Source organism: Crassostrea angulata, chromosome 5 (genome assembly GCF_025612915.1).
Source record: "Crassostrea angulata isolate pt1a10 chromosome 5, ASM2561291v2, whole genome shotgun sequence".
NCBI classification, from domain to species: Eukaryota; Metazoa; Mollusca; class Bivalvia; order Ostreida; family Ostreidae; genus Magallana; species Magallana angulata.
The window spans coordinates 17,741,836-17,763,095 of NC_069115.1; the positions used below are offsets into that span (position 1 = coordinate 17,741,836).

Genomic DNA, 21,260 nt, shown 5'->3' on the forward strand with positions numbered 1-21,260 from the left:
ACTGACAAAGATGATTTTGCTTGTTGTGCAACAGTTTACATGCGAAGGGATACTTGAAACATGCTAAATATATATTTGTGCCAATTTCGTGAAGTCAATTGGGATTCAATCTTTCGATGCGTTGACCTTTTCACTCATGACCGTGGTTTTACGTTGTGTTGAATTTCGTTTAATTATGCTTTTTAACTTGAGAGGAAATATTGCCTGTATTTTGGGATTTTTACGTATCGAAGCAAATATAGACTTCGGTAAATCAGACAGTTATTATTTTACCTGCGCAAAATTAGCATAATCTGATGCACTAACTGCATATCATATTATAAATACTATACATTTTACTGGTAATTCGGTACGATCTCTACGTTATGGTGGATTATAATGCAACGTGTTTTGTTAAGATGCTCTGTATTTTCAGTCTAAACAGAGATGGTTTTTGCTTCTAGAAATATATAGGTACATATATATGTTTATTCTGAAAAATGAATTGTGCTCTTTCTTTGCTTAAGTGCATGTTTCTTCTGTTTTTATTGTTTATTCACAATTTTCTCTTCACTAATCATTTTCAGCTGAGTCATGTTTCGAATTATAAGCAAGATACAGAGCTTTGCTCCCAGAACTGAGGCCATGCTGTTGGTCATTCTGAATTGGAAATTCCAAGTTTAAAAATATTAAGTTGAATGTTATTAACTCGTGAACAAAAAATTGACCCAAACCAGGCAAAATCTTGCTTTTAATTCTACGACTGAAGCTGAAATTTTGATTTATCACAAGAAATGTCTCAATAAACGTTAAATACTTGTACAGAAAAAATAAAAGGATGATATGCTATAACAACTTTTTGGGGCCCCCTCCTTATACGATGAATTTATACCAACTTTGATGGTTTTTTTCAGACACAATTAAATTAAAACGACCTCTTTAAAACAGTTTAAACATTACTGTTACGGGGATAAATCTATTATCGCTATTTTTAAGAAAAAATTACAGCGGAAAATCATCTTAATTTGTAGCCATTTTTAACGTTGATTTTGAATATAGATAAAAATAAAGTGTGAACCTTCGTAAAATAGAGCGATATGCCTGTCAATACATTGCAGTCTGAGGCTCATCGGGGGGGGGGGGGGTAGATTGACAAGCAAAAAAGGATTTGGAGTATATGGCTATGTCTAACTTTGCAAAAAAAAGTGGGGGGGGGGGGGGGCTCCACCCAGTTCCGACGCCTATGTATTGGTTATACATGTAATAGCTCTTTAACATAATACATGACAGCATTTTTCATTCGACTGTACACACCTCACAGCCTACTCAATATTCAGGGTCATGAACCCAGGGGAGCATTCATTATTGTCCCCAAGAGAGACAACTCTTGAAAACGTGCATTAACTATAGTCCGTTTCTTAATCTTATTAAAATAAATAAATTGAGAAAAGTTTTCAAAGTATTTTAATTATAAATAATACATATAACAATGAGTAAAAGGCATGAAAAAGGCATGAAAGAAGTACATTTATTTATCAAATATAGTAGGCTGGTACATGTACCTGGTGATTGCTTGTAGGTACATGTACAAATCTACACAACTACATTCAATGAATACACTATGTTATGTAAACTGAAAAAAAATACACAGGTTCTAAGAGATCTTTTTTAAAATGAATTTTCTTAAAATGAAAAATAAATTAATGAAATTGCATATATCATACTAAAAAAAATCATAATACTAATAGACACGAAGTTCAACATTAATAAAGTGATGCACTAGATGAATAGGATTAATGTACATTTGAAAGGTAATTAAAACTCCATACCATTTAAACAATGAAAAGGTTGCAGAAGGCCTATTTGTGTCTAGTTGAATATAATGCAAATAAATTAATGACCTTGTATAAATCTTTTTATCAAAAAAAAAGTAATAAACATGCTGTTCAAGAAACTAAAGTGATATATTAAAGGAATCAATAGGATATACTGTACAGCAATTTTAATTATATATTGGATTTGTTTCCAAACATTGGAATAAAGGAAAAAGACCTTTCATAACTTATTTAGATTAAATAATATTCTTAAAAAATATTAATATCTGTATTTCATGGCTAAAACTGAATATTTTTCTGTCAATTTCTTCTGTTCATGAACAAGACCTATACTTTTATCAGACACTCTTATATATATTATGTCCATTTCCCATTGTAACTAAGTATTTTTGTTCTGTTTGTATACAAAAGAGTATATTAAAGGGACTTAGACACGATTTGAGCTTAAAATTCAAAATTTTATATTTCCATTTTCAATATTTAGAATGGTTGATATGGGTATTTTTAATGCTTTGTCAAAATTTGAAAGTCAAATACTGAGTTAAAAGAGAGATAAAGAATTAAAAATTCTTTGTTTTGTAAACAAAGCGTGAGTCTTGTTATTATTTACATTATCATGTGTTTTATTGGTGTAAGTTTCATTCAAATGTTGCTTTTTTCTATTAATAATATCATTTATGATCACATCGAATCAGTTTACCTTCTTTTCTATGAATCATTTTCTCAAAGAAGTGGTAATTTCATACTTTATATTATTTGTAAACAAACATAAGACTCGAGCTTTGTTTACATAACAATAAATTATTACCCCTGTATAGTTCTTATAACTTGACTTCTAACATTCAAATTATGGTCAATTATTCAAAATGTGCAAGTAAATCATTTTATGCATAAAGAAATTGAAAACAAAATTTTGATCTTAAATCGTGTCCAAGTCCCTTTAAAAAAACTTGTATAAAATAGTAAGGCTAAATTCCAAGTTGGTAAAAAGGCAGAATAAGGTTCCATTCTAATCCTCATGCATTCCATTCAAGAACTATTCATTAATGTCATGGTCTGGAAACTAAAATAGAAGAAAAATAAAGTGTTAAGAGAATTACATGTAATTTTTACAAACGTTGTGCACTCATCAAATACTTACATGTATATATTCAATGAAGTTATTTATGGAATGTGCAATTACTAACAATGTAATCTTTTCTAATATTGTACATACATGTATTACATCATTTTGCCACTAATTTTAAACCCAGCTGACAGTTTCTTTTTGTTATATATACAGCCTCAAAAGATAGTTGCATCATGTGCATGTACTTTCAGTAATTCTAAAAGCCATAAAAACATTTCAGTACTACAAAACACTTTAAATTTGTCAAATGATTTTACAAATGAAATATGTACTAATATACCAGTAAGTCACAAGTGATATATACTTTTTAAAGCAGTACAATGTATCACTTATATGACAACATCAGGAAACCTGGCTCAATCAATTCTGCACACACATGATAAATGTAATGAATGTGTAACTTCAATGGTGTAACTTCAAAGATATTTAGCTATCCAGTGGACAGAAAGATATTAAATATATTGAACAAAGATCAAAGTCATAAACACTTATGTAACATATGATTGTCTGTATGAGTTTCAACTATCAACATTCTATGTACACCAAAATATGATTGCGTCAATAACAAAAACTAATCTGAAAAACATATTTCCAGCATAAGAAATTCATGGGATTTCTGTAAATCCCATTTTCTCAGAGAGTGTAAAACACATCTCTTAAAGTTTATAATATTTTCAAACTCCTGGTATTCCTCTCAGAGGTTCCCACCCCTTAAAATACAGATAATCAAGCAGATTTGCAACAAGATACCCATATAAACCTTTCCCTTTTACACAAGACATTGTAGCTATTTAGATGACCTTGCTTGGCTTTCAATCAGCTTAAACCAAATATATCTACATATGGAAGACAAGTTGTAAGTACCGTCTGGGCTTCAGCAGACATGACTGGGTCATTAGCAATATCAAATTGACAATATTTTCTATATTCCCGATCTTCAGATCATCTGGAAGCCGCAGGAAAATCTGTAGATTACAAGAAAAAAGATACACTAGCTATCATTACAAAGCTAAATGCTGTCATTATCAAAACAAAAGAATGTGTCCTAGATTACACTTTTTTATGGGCACATGCAGTATCTGAGACATGGTCAAAACATTACCATTATGACAGCTATAACAACTCATTAAGTGGGAAATTACATATAACTATAAAATTTGTTTTGGCTTTTCATACTCTATCTCTCTCTCTCTCCATGATCTCTCTCAACATTTTTGTCAGCAATATTTCTAGTGCAATGTGGCATTATTGAAATATATATATGGCTCATGGAAGCAAGGCAATCAATAACAATTACATGTACTCTGTAATTACACACACTCTCTATCTCTCTCTCTCTCTCTCTCTCTCTCTCTCTCTCTCTCTCTCTCTGAGAGTCTATCTCTCTCTCATACTCTCAATCGTATAATGTTATATTTACATAACACATGCAGACCCTTGATTCATAAACACTATCATCGTAAATAGATAAATAAGACATAAAGTTAACAGTTTGAATGAGATACAGATATCAAAACCACATGTACAGTGTACATTGTACGTGTCGAGGAAATTCTGTATGGAAATGACTGAAAGCATGATTGACACAAACTCAATATTCTAGGAAAAACATACAATATTTTTTTAACGTATGCTACGTAACAATATGTGTAACAAGAGGCCCATGGGCCACATCGCTCACCTGAGGAACAATAGGTATGATAAAATCAGCTTAATGGAGTCATAATACAAACTATCTGGACAATGTACAATAATACATGTAGATCGTGTATAAATAAAATCCATTTTCCCCTGGATATTCTTATGTTTATAATCATTAGTCCCTTTTCTAACAAGATGATTTTATAGTCATATCATATGTTGAGTATTGCAGTTCTCAAAATGATCCTTAACAATAGTTTATATATTAGATATAAACGTACATCAAACTCTGAACCTTCTCGGGAGGCCAAAGAATTGTCCTGGGGCCAAATTCTTAACAATTATAAAGAAACATCTGGCTGATTAGTTTCTGAGAAGATTTTTAAAGATTTACCCTATATATTCCTTTGTTAAACTTTGAACCCCCATTGTGGCCCCACCCTACCCCTGGGGATCATGATTTTCACAACTATGAATCTACACTACCTGAGGATGCTTTCACACAAGTTTCAGCTTTCCTGGCTGATTAGTTTCTGAGAAGAAGATTTTAAAAAATTTACACTATTTATTCCTATGTAAAACATCGACCTCCCATTGTGGCCCAAACCTACCGCCAGGGTTATGATTTTCACAAATTTGAATCTACACTACCTGAGGATGCTTCCACACAAGTGTCAGCTTTCCTGGCTAATTAGTTTCTGAGAAGAAGATTTTTAAAGATTTACTCTATATAATCATATGTTAAACTTCGACCCCCCATTGTGGCCCCATTCTACCCCCAGGGGTTATTATTTTCACAACTGTGAATCAACACTACCTGAGGATGCTTCCGAAGAAGATTCAGCATTGCCGGCAGATTAGTTTCTGAGAAGAAGATTTTTAAAGATTTACTCTATATATTCCTATGTTTAACTTCTATCCCCCATTGTGGCCCCACCCTACCCCCGGGGGTCATGATTTTCACAACTTTGAATTTACACTACCTAAGGATGCATCCACAAAAGTGTCAGCTTTCCTGGCTGATTAGTTTCTGAGAAGAAGATTTTTAAAGATTTACTCTATATATTCCTATTTTAAAATTCGATCCCCCATTGTGGCCCCACCCTATCCCTGGGGGTCATGATTTTCACAACTATGAATCTACACTACCTGAGGATGCCTTCACACAAGTTTCAGCTTTCCTGGCTGATTAGTTTCTGAGAAAAAGATTTTTAAAGATTTACTCTATATATTCCTATATTAAACTTCAATCCCCCATTGTGGCCCCACCGTACCCCGGGGGTCATGATTTTCACAACTTTGAATCTACACTACCTGAGGATACTTCCACACAGGTGTCAGCTTTCCTGGCCGATTAGTTTCTGAGAAGAAGATTTTTAAAGATTTACTCTATATAATCATATGTTAAACTTCGACCCCCCATTGTGGCCCCATTCTACCCCCAGGGGTTATTATTTTCACAACTGTGAATCAACACTACCTGAGGATGCTTCCGAAGAAGATTCAGCATTGCCGGCAGATTAGTTTCTGAGAAGAAGATTTTTAAAGATTTACTCTATATATTCCTATGTTTAACTTCTATCCCCCATTGTGGCCCCACCCTACCCCCGGGGGTCATGATTTTCACAACTTTGAATTTACACTACCTAAGGATGCATCCACAAAAGTGTCAGCTTTCCTGGCTGATTAGTTTCTGAGAAGAAGATTTTTAAAGATTTACTCTATATATTCCTATTTTAAAATTCGATCCCCCATTGTGGCCCCACCCTATCCCTGGGGGTCATGATTTTCACAACTATGAATCTACACTACCTGAGGATGCCTTCATACAAGTTTCAGCTTTCCTGGCTGATTAGTTTCTGAGAAAAAGATTTTTAAAGATTTACTCTATATATTCCTATATTAAACTTCAATCCCCCATTGTGGCCCCACCGTACCCCGGGGGTCATGATTTTCACAACTTTGAATCTACACTACCTGAGGATACTTCCACACAGGTGTCAGCTTTCCTGGCCGATTAGTTTCTGAGAAGAAGATTTTTTAAGATTTATTCTATATATTCCTATGTAAAACTTCGATCCTTCATTGTGGCCCCACCCTACCTCCGGAGATCATGATTTTCACAAATTTTTATCTACATTACCTGATGATTCTTTCAAACAAGTTTCAGCTTTCCTGGCTGATTAGTTTCTGAGGAGAAGATTTTTAAAGATTTACTCTATATATTCATTTGTTAAACTTCGACCCCCCATTGTGGTCCCACCCTCAGGTGAGCTAAAAAGGTTAAGGTTACAATACAATAAGTTGTTAAAGTTGTTTTCTGGAAGAACAGGCTTTGAAAATTTTCTTAATAAATATTGACAATTTTTTTAATTTTTTAAGCTTTAGTTTTTAAGATCTGTGTACAAACATAGAATTGTGAGCAAATCTCTGTATCTTGCTTATAATTCGAAGCTTAACACTCAAATATGGTTAGTAAATAGAAATTGTAAACAATTAAACACAAGAAACATGCACTACATGTATAACAAATAAAGAACACAATTTATTTTTTCGAAATGAATCATATATATACATGTATATACCTACATATTTCCGTCAGCGATATCAAACTCTATTTAAACTGAATAAACTCGAGAAAATGCCGAGCATCTCAACAAAACCTATTGCATTAATCTACATGTACCATTACGCAAAAGATAATGCCGAATTACCGATAGAATGAATTGTATTTCAGTACCCCTACATCCGATTTTGCTTAATTTGCGCAGGTAAACAGTTAACTGTTTGATTTACCGAAGTCTCTGTTTGATTTGATACGTAAAAATCACGAAATACAGACGATAGTTTCCAGGTTACAAAGCATAATGAGAACGAAACGAAAATCAGAACAAGCTAAAACCATCGTCATGTGTGAAAACTATCAACGCATTGAAATATTTAGCCTCAATTTACTTCACAAAATCGGCACCAATATATTTTGTATGTTTCAAAATTTCCCTTCATACGCGAACTGTTGCACAACAAGCAAATTCATCATAGTCAGAAAGACCTTTTTCGTATAATGTCATGGCTGCTTTAAACAAAGAACCTCGTTTTAGAAGTATGGAATCATTTTACCGTATGCCGAACCCGAAGCTATTAAACTGATTGAAACACGCCTTTCCTTTATTATTATTTTCGTAATAACTCAGATTTGAAACAGAATTACCACTTAATTTTTGCAATTTATATTTTCCTTCCCATAAGGATAATTTATGCTAAACTAGGTTGAATTTGCCTCGGTAGTTCTTGAGAAGAAGATTTTTAAAAATGCACCCCCCTTTTTCTACAGTTTCAAGGTTTTCTCCGCTTTGAATACAGATCAAACTTTTATTTCTGCAATTTATATTCGCCCTCCCATAAGGATGCTTTGTGCCAAATTTGGTTGAAATTGGATAAGCGGTTTTAGAGAAGAAGTTCAAAATGTAAAAAGTTTACAGACGGACAGACGGACGGACAGACGGACGACGGACAAAATGTGATCAGAATAGCTCACTTGAGCTTTCAGCTCAGGTGAGCTAAAAACTGACTATAATACACCTGCATACACATTTCATACTAAAACATGTCTTTCAAGTCACATTTCACAAAGACCATTAATTATCGACATTTTTGTAACATGTGTACTAGACATAATGCATTGTAGGCTTTTAAAAGAGTTTTTGAGTAGTTTAACAATGTATGTAAGTATGTTCTTACCGACGAATGACTACTCCTTAGCACGTTTTAGATTGTTGACAAAATCGAGGATTGCTGTTCAGACTGTTTCATGCTGAACAAAATTTAACGAGATAAGGCTAATCACCCCAAACTTCGACTTCACATTAATAAACAATTGTTCTGCAACTTTAAATAATTTAAAAGCTTGCCAATATAAGAAACAAAAACTTTTACTTACTTTTTCCATTTAAACTCCTCTCTCGATTTTCACGAGTATTAGACTGGTCTCGTTAAAATCCCGAGATATACGAAGTTTTGACTTTCTCGGGTTTTTCCATTCTTTCGTGAATATAAAAACCAGAAAGGTTCCGATTATGCTAATAAGGCTGTGAGGTGTGTGTATTCCTCGATTAAGTGAGAAAGGTTATAAAACGTAACACGAGTTCACGCCTGGTAAACAACAATCGTTTATAATGTGGAAGACCAATTAAATATTTGAATGTTTTTGATTTGAGCACCTTGAGGTACAAAATACAATAACTAGCTAGTACAATGTAGTTGAAGATGAATATGTACTTATATGCCTATTCTTATATATAATTTGATCGTTTGATAAAGTGAGGGGGCAGAACTAAAATAAAGAAAATTGGAAGTTAAGAGTGTACCCCTACCAAAATTTTGTTTTCTATCTTGCATAGGATCTTATTTTTGGTAATAATGGAATTTCATAGGGGTATAATGTCATAGATTAAGTGTAGGAAAATAAGTGTAAAATTTGCATACAGTTTATTTTATGGTTTTCTTTATTTGTTTTTCTACCGAGGGGCCATTTGGCACAATATTCTTTGAACACCCATATAAAACCATTGTTGCTCAGGTGAGCGATGTGGCCCCATGGGCCTCTTGTTTTTTCTGATAAGACTAGCGCCCCCCACCCCCCACCCCCCCCCCCCCCCTTTCACTTATAATTTGCCTCTGACGCCACTAATTATTTTCCATGTTATGTTATCGTGTGTATGTAATGCATATTGAATACAATGTACAGACAAAATTCTTTGCGCTCTCGTAAATAAATAAAACATGCTTTTTGACATGGTGTTGATACGTTTGCCTGTGATACCAAGGAAAGACAACTGCGTCATGATGGTTAAAATATAATGTCTTTGTGTGTGTTTTTTTTTATTTGGCAGGAGTTTTTAATTTTTAATTTTTTTTTTTATAATCAGAAGTAGTGTTGATAACTACATAGTCAGTGCATGGATTGTTTATTAAACTGATTACGGAGTTATAAACATTGACATTGAAACCTTTTTTTCCGCGTTGCTCTGCTTTGAATTCGTGTTTCGTTTTATGGAATACTGTAGATACTTGACAGATTGTTATTGTCATTTTTCATTCCTTACACTGAAAATGCAATCTGCATGTATATCATGCACTGAGTTCAACGCATTGGACAGGTTTAAGATTTAAGACCAACTCAAATTGTTTTACTCTTTGAGCTTTATGGTTATAAAAAGAAGTAATTATACTGTTCATACCTAGCTATACTCAGAGTAAAACAGTTAAATTAAATATAACTACACTGCACTTGTATGGATGTGTAAATAGAGGTAAATAGATCTTTAGATACAGAGCTTGATCTTGATGATATCGACGCGGGGGTAGATATAAGCTAACATCCTTTACACCCGGTGGTGAGTAGGACAGCAACATACTTTCTACACCCCCGCCCACCCTTGTCCAGCTTAGTTCATATGGTTCAGAGTAAGGTCTGCTACATGATTTTTATCTCATTCTCCACGTTCTTATTCATGATGTCCATGCCCTCTCTCTCTTTCTCTTGCCTTCTGGGGTCCATGCGAGTAGTGCTGTTTTTTTAGGGGACTAGAGATCTTTTTGGATCACTTGCCTTTTCCATCTCCTTCAGCATCTGCTTATGGTGATGCCCATTTCCTCTTGATGATATCTGCCTTGTACATGTAATTTATTTTCTAAAATAAGAGCGGACTAAAAAGAAGGTTGATTAATATGGATGAGAGAGAGAGAGAGAATGAGAGAGAGCATATTTTTCCGTGTCAAAGGAGGAGTGTATATCATTTATACATGATGTAATTAGATGATACAGTTAGTTACATGCAATATACTCTGTAGCCAATGTACATGTACTGTGCTACATCAAATATCATTTGTTTGGACATGCTCTCTGCAGTTATTGTTACTTTTAACGTACACCAATAGTTTGTTTATGGAATATTTATGATAATGAAGGGGTTAGAATTAATTTAATAAAAGCGGGATTCATTTTACACGCAGATGCATGCCGATTGAGGGAAGGAGGTGTTAGATTGTATTTCAAATTTTGTGAGCAATGCATAAACAAACTATTTTATTCTGTTAGGTCATGTCAGGTCTCATTACAATTGTTATCCAGATTTATTTTTGGAAGTCAAGACTTTGTCTTTTAAGAGGAATAAGTTTGGTGAATTGTGTGTGTACGCGTAGAAAACTGTTGTTTCAGATTTTGTTACTTAGAAAAAGGAAACATTTTAAGTGGCGTCGGAAGGAAATAGAAAGTGAGGGGGCTAGACCTAACACATCTTTAGAAGCAAAAAAAAAAAACAAAACATAAACAAAAACTAAAACAAAAACAAGAAATAACAATTACAAAATAATGAAGTTGTAAATCGGGAGGGGGGAGGGGGTGATAGGTAGGTGTGGAGTGTAGCGTAGTATACCTGTAACTTTAATCTTTAATATTACTCTTATTTCCTTGCATACTCCCAAAACAGTGGGGGGGGGGGCATATTCGTAATTCTTCATTTTTTTTTGTATAACCTTTAATTTATTTGAATTTAAAAAACGATGTTTGCTGCGAGAAAAGTGAGAGGGGGGTCCCTTGTTCCGATGATTTTTTATCAGCCAAAATAACCCTAGTTATTTAATTTTTCTCATACAAAAATGGAAACACCCCCCGAACATCAAAACCACATTGTACATTTTTGATTATACTATTAAACCCATTTTATTGTACAGAGCTGAAAGTTGGGGGTATTTTAATCCATTTGGAAAAAAAAATTCAGATATCTGGACCAGAATCTGGTTGTGTAATGGACAAAATTTATTCCAACACACTTTGTGACAAATTGCATTTTAAGTTTTGGAAATCAATACTTGGTGTGCAAAAATCTGCAACAAACTTAGCTGTTCTATCTGAACTGGGAAGCTTTCCCTTACATTTTGATATCATAATATCTGTGTTAAGTTATTGGTACAGACTTGAGAATGAAAGTCAATCCTTTCCACTTTTTTATAATGTTTATTGCGAGTCGAAACAGTTATTTAAACAGAATACACCCTCCTGGTATGGCTCAATTCAACTTTTAACTAACAGCATTGATGGCACAAACAATTTACTGTCAGTAACAATACAAAATTCAAAAGGGCACTTAGGGGTTGTCTATTTAAACAATTTATTAAAGAATGGAATTCTAAATTCACTGAACACGCTGACAAAAAACTAAAGTTTCTACAGCACTTTTAAGCAGTATTTTGGCCAAGAAAACTACGTACCTTAGATTACTTAAAATTTTTAAGCAGAGGAGAAGTTTTACTCGTTTTCGCATTTCCGCTCATAGACTTAATATTGAAAGAGGACGATATCAAGGCTTTCCTCGGCAAGAAAGATACTGTAACTGATTTAATGTCAAATCAGTGGATGATGAAAAACTTGTTTTTATTTCCATGTGATCATAATAAGGCATTAAGAAATACTCTGTACAATCTAGCTAATGACTCTTGTGAAAATTTTCAATACATGGACAATGACCAAAAATTATACTGGCTTATGACAGATGAAGATTTACAAGTACTTGTACAGTCCAGTAAAATGATTCTTATAAGTGTAATATAATGGTTTTAGTTATATATACATATGTAATATGCAATGTATTCACTTTTAAAGGGTGTGTGTTATTTTATGTATAAGCATACTGGCTTGAACACTTTGAGTACAAGTAGACCAGTCTTATTGACTGTGCAGGCACCGTCCCGTGGTACTCTCTGTTTACAGGCCACTTTGTTTCTGTATAGCTGTTGTGTTCACCCATTACCTCACACAGTTTAATGCGTATATATTTCATACATATAATTCATTGTTTTGATGAATCATTTTGCAAATTGTTGCCTGTAATATGAACCTGGACATTCTATGTTATTTTTTCATTCAGTATTTGTTATAATCATGATATTATTCTTTTGTAAATGTGTATGCCCCCTGAGGGCCATTGATTGGTCAATAAATAAAATATATACCAATATATTGTCTTTGTGGAATCATGATGATAAGCAGACTTATAACCAAATAACCATCAAATTGATATCTTACAGTTGTCATAAGTTTATACAATAGTGTATGCTATATTGTTTCTTGAATATTATCAATTAAAGGCTTTTTTTTTTACAGATGCCAATTAAAAAAAGGGAGTGTTGTTTGAATAGAAACGGAAATTAAATCTTTTAAACAATGCATGAACAAAACAGTTTTTTCCCTGTAAATAACCATCTTATTTCTTTGTTTTGTTTTGGAAGGAAGAGACGCTAGTGTTCAAGGTTACTGATATCTAATGACAGGCGAATCTGGTGTGGACTCCTAAGCGTAGACACCAGTAAAATATGTTTCATAAACATAAAAAAATGCTTGCGCAGATCCAGAATTTTTTTTGATTGGGGGTAAGGGGGGGGGGGTTGGTGATTTTATAATGAAATTTTGAGAAATTTGAATTTATCACAGGGGTGCTGACCCCCCCTCTAAATCCGTGCATGAAATATATATCTAAGATTAATTAATCGTTAATTGTTATATCAGTCGTCATAGAATTGAATTTTCACCGACAGAAAAAGGGAGGGGGGGGGGGTACGCCTACTAATATCCACCACTGCATTTTTATCACGTGATACTCATAACGTGGAGAGCGCGTCACAGAGACCAGACCAGGAAGTAAGAATACCTGAATCACCATGTTGGAGTGTAAAGGTGTGTAGTTTGTTTACAAATCAGAAAGGTATGATCCATGTTAATTATGTAAACAAATATATATCTAAATTCTATACGAAAAACTGTATTTTTTAATTATACATGCTCATTGACCTTGTTTACAGCCAATGAACAATTTCACCAGGGTTTTTTTTCACGAGTTCAAGAATTAGATCGCTGTATTTGTACGTCTGTAAAAATGGATTAATTTTTTGAAAAAATGAATAATCGGTAAATTTTATTTTCAGACTTCTATTAATCATCCATCAAGGTGACTGACCATGGACCCCCGTACTTGGGCCCAGGATGTGTTACGTTGTCATCTCTGTGAGACCCCGGGCCCCCCTATGTACTGTGACATTTGTCACATACATCTGTGTATAGCCTGTGTGGGGGAACATCTCTCTGATGAATCCAAAGACCACAGAGTAGTGCCCTTTAAAAAGCGGGGATTTGCTCCTGAATGTTTAAAACATTCCAAAAAATTATGTGAACTTTATTGTGAACATTGTAACATTTCTATTTGTTTAGAGTGTGTTTCTACTGGTGAACATCTAGGACACAAATAAGTTGAACTCTTGAAAAGCCTTGAAGCAAAGAAAGAAGTATTACAGAAAGATTTACAAGAATTAGAGAAATTGATTTATCCTAAATACCAAGAAATTGAATCTAATTTCCCAGTTCTAAAAGCTGATTTAAAGGAAAACTCAAAGAAATTGACAGCAGCTATTGACAAACATGGATACATTTTGCACAGAGAAATAGACACTGCTATCAATAAACTGAATTCTGACGTGGACGAAATGGAATATAAAGACTTGGTTGCCCTAAATAAGCTCGAAAATGAAATCAAATGCATTTGTACTGAAATTACTCAGAGTATAGCTAATCTGAAGAAGTTATTAAACTCCAATGATGTCAGCTTTGTCTCTACTTACCAATCCAGAAATGCTGAATTCAGAAGATTGCCACATAAACTCACAGTTTCCTTACCAAGATTCACTCCTGAGAAAATTAACAGAGAACAGATTTATCAGCAGATTGGTTCATTGTCGGCGTTGTCTATTAAAACAGAAGAACATGGCTACACAATGGGTTCTCATTGATGTACCACGGATCATCACAGAAATAAACACAGAGTATGGAGGATCTAATAAGTTACGCGGTGTGTCCTGTCGGAGTGATGATGAAGTGTGGACGAGTGGTCAGGACAACAAGATGAAACTCTACAACCTCCATGGTAATCTGGTGAAGTCAATCCAAACCAAGTCAGGGAATTATCCGGCCGACATAGCAGTGACACAGAGTGGTGAACTAGTTTATACTGATCCCAAGTATAGAACTGTGAACATAGTGAATAATACACAGATACAGAGAGTGATCAGACTACAGGGGTGGGCACCTCTCTATGTCTGTAGTATCTCCTCTGGTGACCTCCTGGTTGTCATGACTACTGATGATAAGAAACAAGCAAAAGTTGTGCGTTATTCTGGCTCCACAAAGAAACAAACGATTCAATACAACGACAAAGGACAACCCCTCTATTCCTCTGATGAGACTGCTTACCCCAAATACATCAGTGAGAACAAGAACCTAGATATCTGTGTAGCTGACTATAGAGCTTGTGCAATAGTAGTAGTGAATCAGGGCGGTAAACTCCGGTTTACATACTCCGGTCCTCCATCTACTACCAAGGAATCAATTATGCCGATCGGCATCACTACCGACAGCCTGGGTCGCATCCTTACATCAGACATTAAAAACCACCGTATCCAAATTCTGGATCAGGACGGACAGTTCCTCCGCTACATTGACAACTGTAATTTACAGCATCCATGGGGTTTATGTGTGGACACCAAAGACAACATGTTTGTAGTTGAAAGGTAAACAGGCAAAGTGAAGAAAATCCAATATTACATATATTAAACAAATGACAATGATTAATTTATGTCCACAAAATGTATATAAAATTCCTATGTAATGTAAATTAATATATTAAACATATATAATGATCATTATACTTTTTTTTATATTAATCAAGAGTTATCATATTGAGGTTTACCGCGTCTGAGATTCATGTAGGCCTACATAATTATAAACATGTTTAAATTAATTCATTTATTATATTAAATCTACACAGAATCAATCTTTTTATCAATTGCATGTAAGGATCCTTCATACAATGATGAATATGTCAACACATTGATAATGTTAATGTGATATCCAAGGTCTGACGCATTATCTTACCAGGAATGAGAAATGTATGTATTTGATTATAGTCTAGAGTAAAAAAAAATGGAAGAGGATACTGTAAAACGAGAAAATTTGGTGCGTGTATATATTATATACGTAAACTTTTGGGCAATCGTAAAGGCCAATGTAATAAATTATAGTGTGCACGCCTTTTTAAAAATGTCATTAGCTGAAATGTTCCTGTCGGATCCACAACCGAATTATATTTCATGGTTTATCAAGCATGTGATTTCAAAAGCTCGCATAAACAGGTACATGTAAACATATTGTCATTTTTTCTAACATTTAGAATGCTGGTCTCACAATGGAAGTTGATTTGATTTAAACTTTATAAAAGGATAATCAGAAAAGTTACCTGACCAAAAAAAAAAGAAAACGGCAACGAAAAAGCAAAATTATGTATATTTATTAATGATTCAGAACCCAAAGCGGGAAAACAGGGCACACACAACTAACAACTTCCCGAAATAAGATTTTTTTTGGTAAAATACGCCCAAGAGAATGGAGTTACATTTTAGTTTAGAACTTGGTTCGCCAGTGTGTAAGAGAACCGTCCGAAAAAAAAACTTATTTGAAAACGCATGTCACGTTTTTATGTTAATTTTTCAAAGAACATTTTTAAAAGAACAATCTAACCCCTGAGACACTTTAATGAGGCCATAATTGATTCTTAATGTACCTTGTCATTTGTACAAATCATATAAAATAAAATCGTGAGATATGAATTAAAAGTCTTTGTTTTTGTGTTTGTGCAAGGTTCCTGTGGAGTACTTCCAGAGTGAGACAAATGAACAGAAACTGAAAGCGTCTGTCCAGCCTCACACTCAGTGTTAATCTTGTGAAATAATGTTAGCTATCTTATTGATTGAAAAATGATAATTCCTTTTAAAATGTTAAATGTTTGTTTTATGAAGAAAAAAAACAAATTACAAATTTAAGCGATCTGTTGGTGCAATTGAAATGTTTGGACATTTGTAAAAATAAATACACAAAATTTGATTTCTGGTTTTGATTTATATAATCAGTAAGGAAACTGTAAAGTCTCCACTATTTAATTAATACTCCCACATAATCTGGTCATTCTTGTTCTCAACACAACCTGATACTTGTATTCAAGCAAACAATTTCTTATTTACACGTCATTGAACATGTAATCTTTTTGACTTGACACAGTGCCGTACGCGTGGGATGAGCCAATGTTGGGTCCCTCCATAACCCTGAGAGTGAAAGGAGGAACCAGTGCCACCTACACAATGGACAAACTGGAGGAGGGGAAGCAACTCTGTTACCCCAACTTCATCTACCTTAGAGCTTCAGCAACATTTGGAAGGTTGGTGCCAGTTGGTGTTAAATTAGTCATCAGTCTTTTCTTGCATCATAGCCAGCTGATAAAATTTGTACTACTGCAGTTCGTATTAACTTTAAAATGTTGTATGTATACAAGGAACAGATTTGAATCACATTTAAAATGGTTGTGTTATGACAAAAATGATATAATTATGCATGACTCCTGACCTTTTAGGTCACAACATTTATTAAGGTCAGAAGGAAGACGTTATAGACTAGTACTGCAACTTGTACATGTGTGTGCTTTGAAGCTAATAGCATGCAGGGTAGGGTTTCCTTTAGGCTAGTTAATTTACCCACCGGACTTTGTCTTATTTGGACATCTACTATTAATGATTTGTGTTATTGTGTGTTTCTGTGTGAAGGAGTCCCTCCTCAGAAGGGAGTGACCACAGGGAGCTGGTGATGGAGGTGGTACAGGTCCAGTACATCAAGTTCTGTAAAAAGGTCGGCCACTGTTAACATGATATAAAAAACCCTTTAGTATACTCAATGGCAGTTTATGGAGTTACTGTTATAAAATGCACAAAAACAAGCTTAATTATAGCTACAGGGGTCAAGGATGAAATATTTTGTAGTGAAACTTTTTTAATTAACTGATAAATTTTAAATGATGCAGTTGACTAAAAATTCACTGTAAATCTAAAAATCATTATGAGTGTGTTCACTATAACCATTTATTACTGTATACCATAACGTCTTTGCAACCCAAAACAACAGAAGAAAAAAGCTAGATTTGTCAAACATTAACTGTTAAAATAAAATTCATACCGAGTAATAAATAGTTACTGTTTATATAAATGTATGCATTGGATTGTAGGTGAAGATGAAACTGCTTTTACATGTTTTTGAGATCTGAAGAATTTGAACAATATTTTATTTGATTGCAGGAGATAGGTAATCGTTATCAGCTGTGGAGGATGCCCAGTGGGGGAATGTTGGAATACGAAGGCTCCATCTTCCCCCGGGACCCCATGTTCGGTCCTCCAACCCCACGGGGAAGAGCATGGTGCTGCACATCGATGACATTTCCTCTCGCCCCGGGAGAATTGTCCCCCTCATCCTCAGGAAACGGGATGAGAGGAGGAAGGCAACACAGACATGGAAGTTCTCAGAGATTCTAATGCTGTGTATATATCATATACATGTATCTTAATTATATTCAGTTGCAAAGAGAAGAAGCATAATTAATTATAGGTTTCTTTAAAAATTTAGTTGTCTTCAGTTGATATTATTTCATAGCAGCTGCTACATTTTGATCTTGTTTTAGAAGAAAAGTAAGTTAGAATTCATTCTAAGGCTTAAATTATGTAGTTAAATGTTGATTGATTGACAGAAAAACAAATGAATATAATAATTATTATGGTTAAAAGTAAATCAAGTAAATCATTTAGAGTTTTGTCTCAAAAGAAGAATATGTTTTAAAAGCAGAATCATTATGATAAAAATTGAGATATTTAACATGATTTCATGATTAATTTGCCTTGCATGGGGACAAGATACATGTACTTTGTATAATTATATAGTCATGGATTTTTAAATCAATCATTACTGATGATTTTGTGCATGCTGTTGTGCTAATTACTTCACTTCCGCAGGATAGCAGACTGTGCTCTGCTGATGGTGCTATGTGCGTGCAGACCCTGGGTGGGGCGGAGTGCCTGAGGGACACAGCTGTAGCAGTGGTTGGTCCCAGTCCCCCTGCGGGGCGCTCTGTCCCCGCCCACATGAGGATTGATAGAGATAGGCTGCTCCCGGGGTCAGGATGTATGGCGGTCCGGACGGTGATCATGGATGGACCAATCAGAGTCCTGCAAATCACCGACGTCTCCCAAGGGGTGAGTCAGGGTCGGCCAGGTGTTTAAAAGGGACTCGGAAATTTCAAGAATCATATCTCGATATTGAATTGACTATAAAGTTTTACAATGATGTTACCCCATGGCATATCTTTAACTGAAACATGTGACTTTAGACTCTCTTTGTTTAAGGTTCTTAGAGATCTCTGTAACTATCTTTATAATCATTGACTGAGGTGATGACTCTGTCTTTAAGTTGTTTAGAGCTGTGTTTTTCTGTTTGCCGTCATTTGCTGAGATGTATACTCTCTCTTTTAGTTAGTGTTTTATATTAGCTGTTCTTTGTCTGTTTGCCGTCATTTGCTGAGATGTATACTTCCTTTGTTTACAGTCAGTGGCGGAGGCGACCAGGAACTACCAGGACTGGGTTGTATGTGAGGATCAGGGGGCGGAGATCGAGCCCAAACAGGACAACAGCAAGTCCTACCTAGAGGTGAACTGTTCACACACTCTGTTCTATTAAGTGATTTATGCTAGCTATGATCACTCGTAATTATTTTTTTCGATTCAATAGTTCATTCAAATGATACCATATACATGTATCCTCCTTTAGTAGTTACCAAAGAATGAAAAATAATAATTTCATTTATAAGAAGCAATTGTTATTAAAGAGACATCAATCTCAAGATTTAATATTGTTTACCCTCAAGTTTGCATGTACTAGGTATATAACGTGTTCTGGTAGCTTAACACAGGTACACGTCATGCTCACCTACTAAGGCTGTCAAAAAGGTTCTTGGACATTTGCGATTTCGTCAGTTTGAATGGGTTTTATATACAGTATACATATTGCATACCAAAATATTTGTCATATATTCCAAATAAAACTTGAGTAATTTTGAATGTTTTTCTTAAAAGTAAACTAAATTTTACTGACTGTATCAAAGGCTACATGTATATAGATACATGTATATAAACAGACCTAATAAAAATCACAGAAAAGATTAACCAGATGTCAATTAATATTGTTAAACATAATAATTTTACAACTTACAATTAACCTCTGATATGAAATGGGTCTATCAGTTAGTGAAAAGAACATTCAAATAGCATTATGAGTTTACCTTGCAAAATTTTTTTCAGCACTTGATAGTCAATATGAAGAAACTAAGCATTCAGATCGATGAGCAGTTGCTATAGAAACTGCTACAGTTCTTTGGATTTGGGTCAAAGGACCGCATGGATGAGAAGGTTACGGAGGAAGAAGATCCCAGATCGTAAGTACTGATACTGGCCTGGTACACAACTTGAACAGCTCAAGCCTCAATTTACTGCAATTTGCAATAAGTACCCTACTACATGTACTCTGTTTCATTTATTTATTAATTTCAAACTCTCTGTTTCGATAAAAGACTGATAAAAAGCCATATTGTTTCTAACAGCATCAGAACTGTTGTGTAAAAATGTTTAAATATTATTTATTTAATCTTTTGTTGCCTTGTATCATTGTTATGTATTTATTATTTTGGATTCCATATCGTACAGTCAAATAAAAAGCAAAAAGATATCAAGTTCGCAAAGAGTCTTAAGAGCAGCTAGCTCAGGTCATTTGTCTTGTGATTACATTTTTTCTGGTTTGGTAAAATGGGACACAAAAACATAGTATAATACGTGTAGATTGAACACAAGATTTTATTTTGGTTAGGGCGCTAGCAGCTGCCACATCAGTGAAGACAAAGAGATATTATTTGGACAACTAAAGATGCAGTCCAACCAAATCAACCTGAGCATGCTCACTGCCTCCAAACTGTCACCGGACCTCAAGGCACTGAAGCGTGACATGTCTTTACCACTGGTCAAGTTTAAGGATGCAAAAGTTGATCTGGGTAAGGTTTGAATTTCAGTAAATTTTACTTTAAAGCGTCAACATTTCAGAATCTGAAAGTTACTGATTGAGATTTTGTTTATTTATAGACCCTTTGTCAAGAGCAATTTGTTTTAGACCATGGCCTTCCTTCAGAAGGAAATAGGAATCCATTACACAGAGGTACATGTATATAAAGTTGTCATATAGTTACATAGTTCTATCAGCAGAGATTTCCTAGTACATGTCTTGTTCAATAATGTTGAACAGCTTGACTTTCACTTAACAGCTAATAAGTGGTTGGAATTTCTGCTGATTATTTATTAATACTTATAATACCTAAATGCAATCTGTTTGGAGAAAGGAGGGGGCTATAAAAGCAGGCATCAATATTTTTTTTATCAAAGAAAAATATTTCAGAAATCTTTTGAAAAAATGTACTATTGATAAACACTGTGACATAACAAAATGAAGATAGATGTATGTTAATTATTTATAATGACTATTTAATACTCAAGCACATTGTCAGACAAATGTACAATTTAGCACTTGATGTGTTTTATTCTACCTCCAGGAGTTGAAGAGTCAAGCGGCCAAGATCCTGGGATCTGTGGACTTTCTGGGAAATCCCCTGGGCTTGTTCAATGATGTCACAGAGGAAATCTCCGGTCTGATCAACGAT

The 21,260-nt window shown here is 34.4% G+C and overlaps 1 long non-coding RNA gene and 1 pseudogene across 1 annotated transcript; one reads left to right on the forward strand and one right to left on the reverse strand.

Moving 5' to 3' along the window:
* The window catches only part of LOC128185173 (uncharacterized), a 44,406-nt pseudogene extending 25,169 nt beyond the window's left edge, over positions 1–19,237 (forward strand).
* On the reverse strand, positions 1,426–9,164 carry LOC128184073 (uncharacterized). Its single transcript, XR_008243679.1, has 3 exons — positions 8,326–9,164; positions 3,808–3,908; positions 1,426–2,877 (listed from the first exon to the last, which is right to left on the reverse strand). It is a non-coding gene; the product is annotated as an uncharacterized LOC128184073 (long non-coding RNA).
* Positions 19,238–21,260: the final 2,023 nt, after the last annotated feature.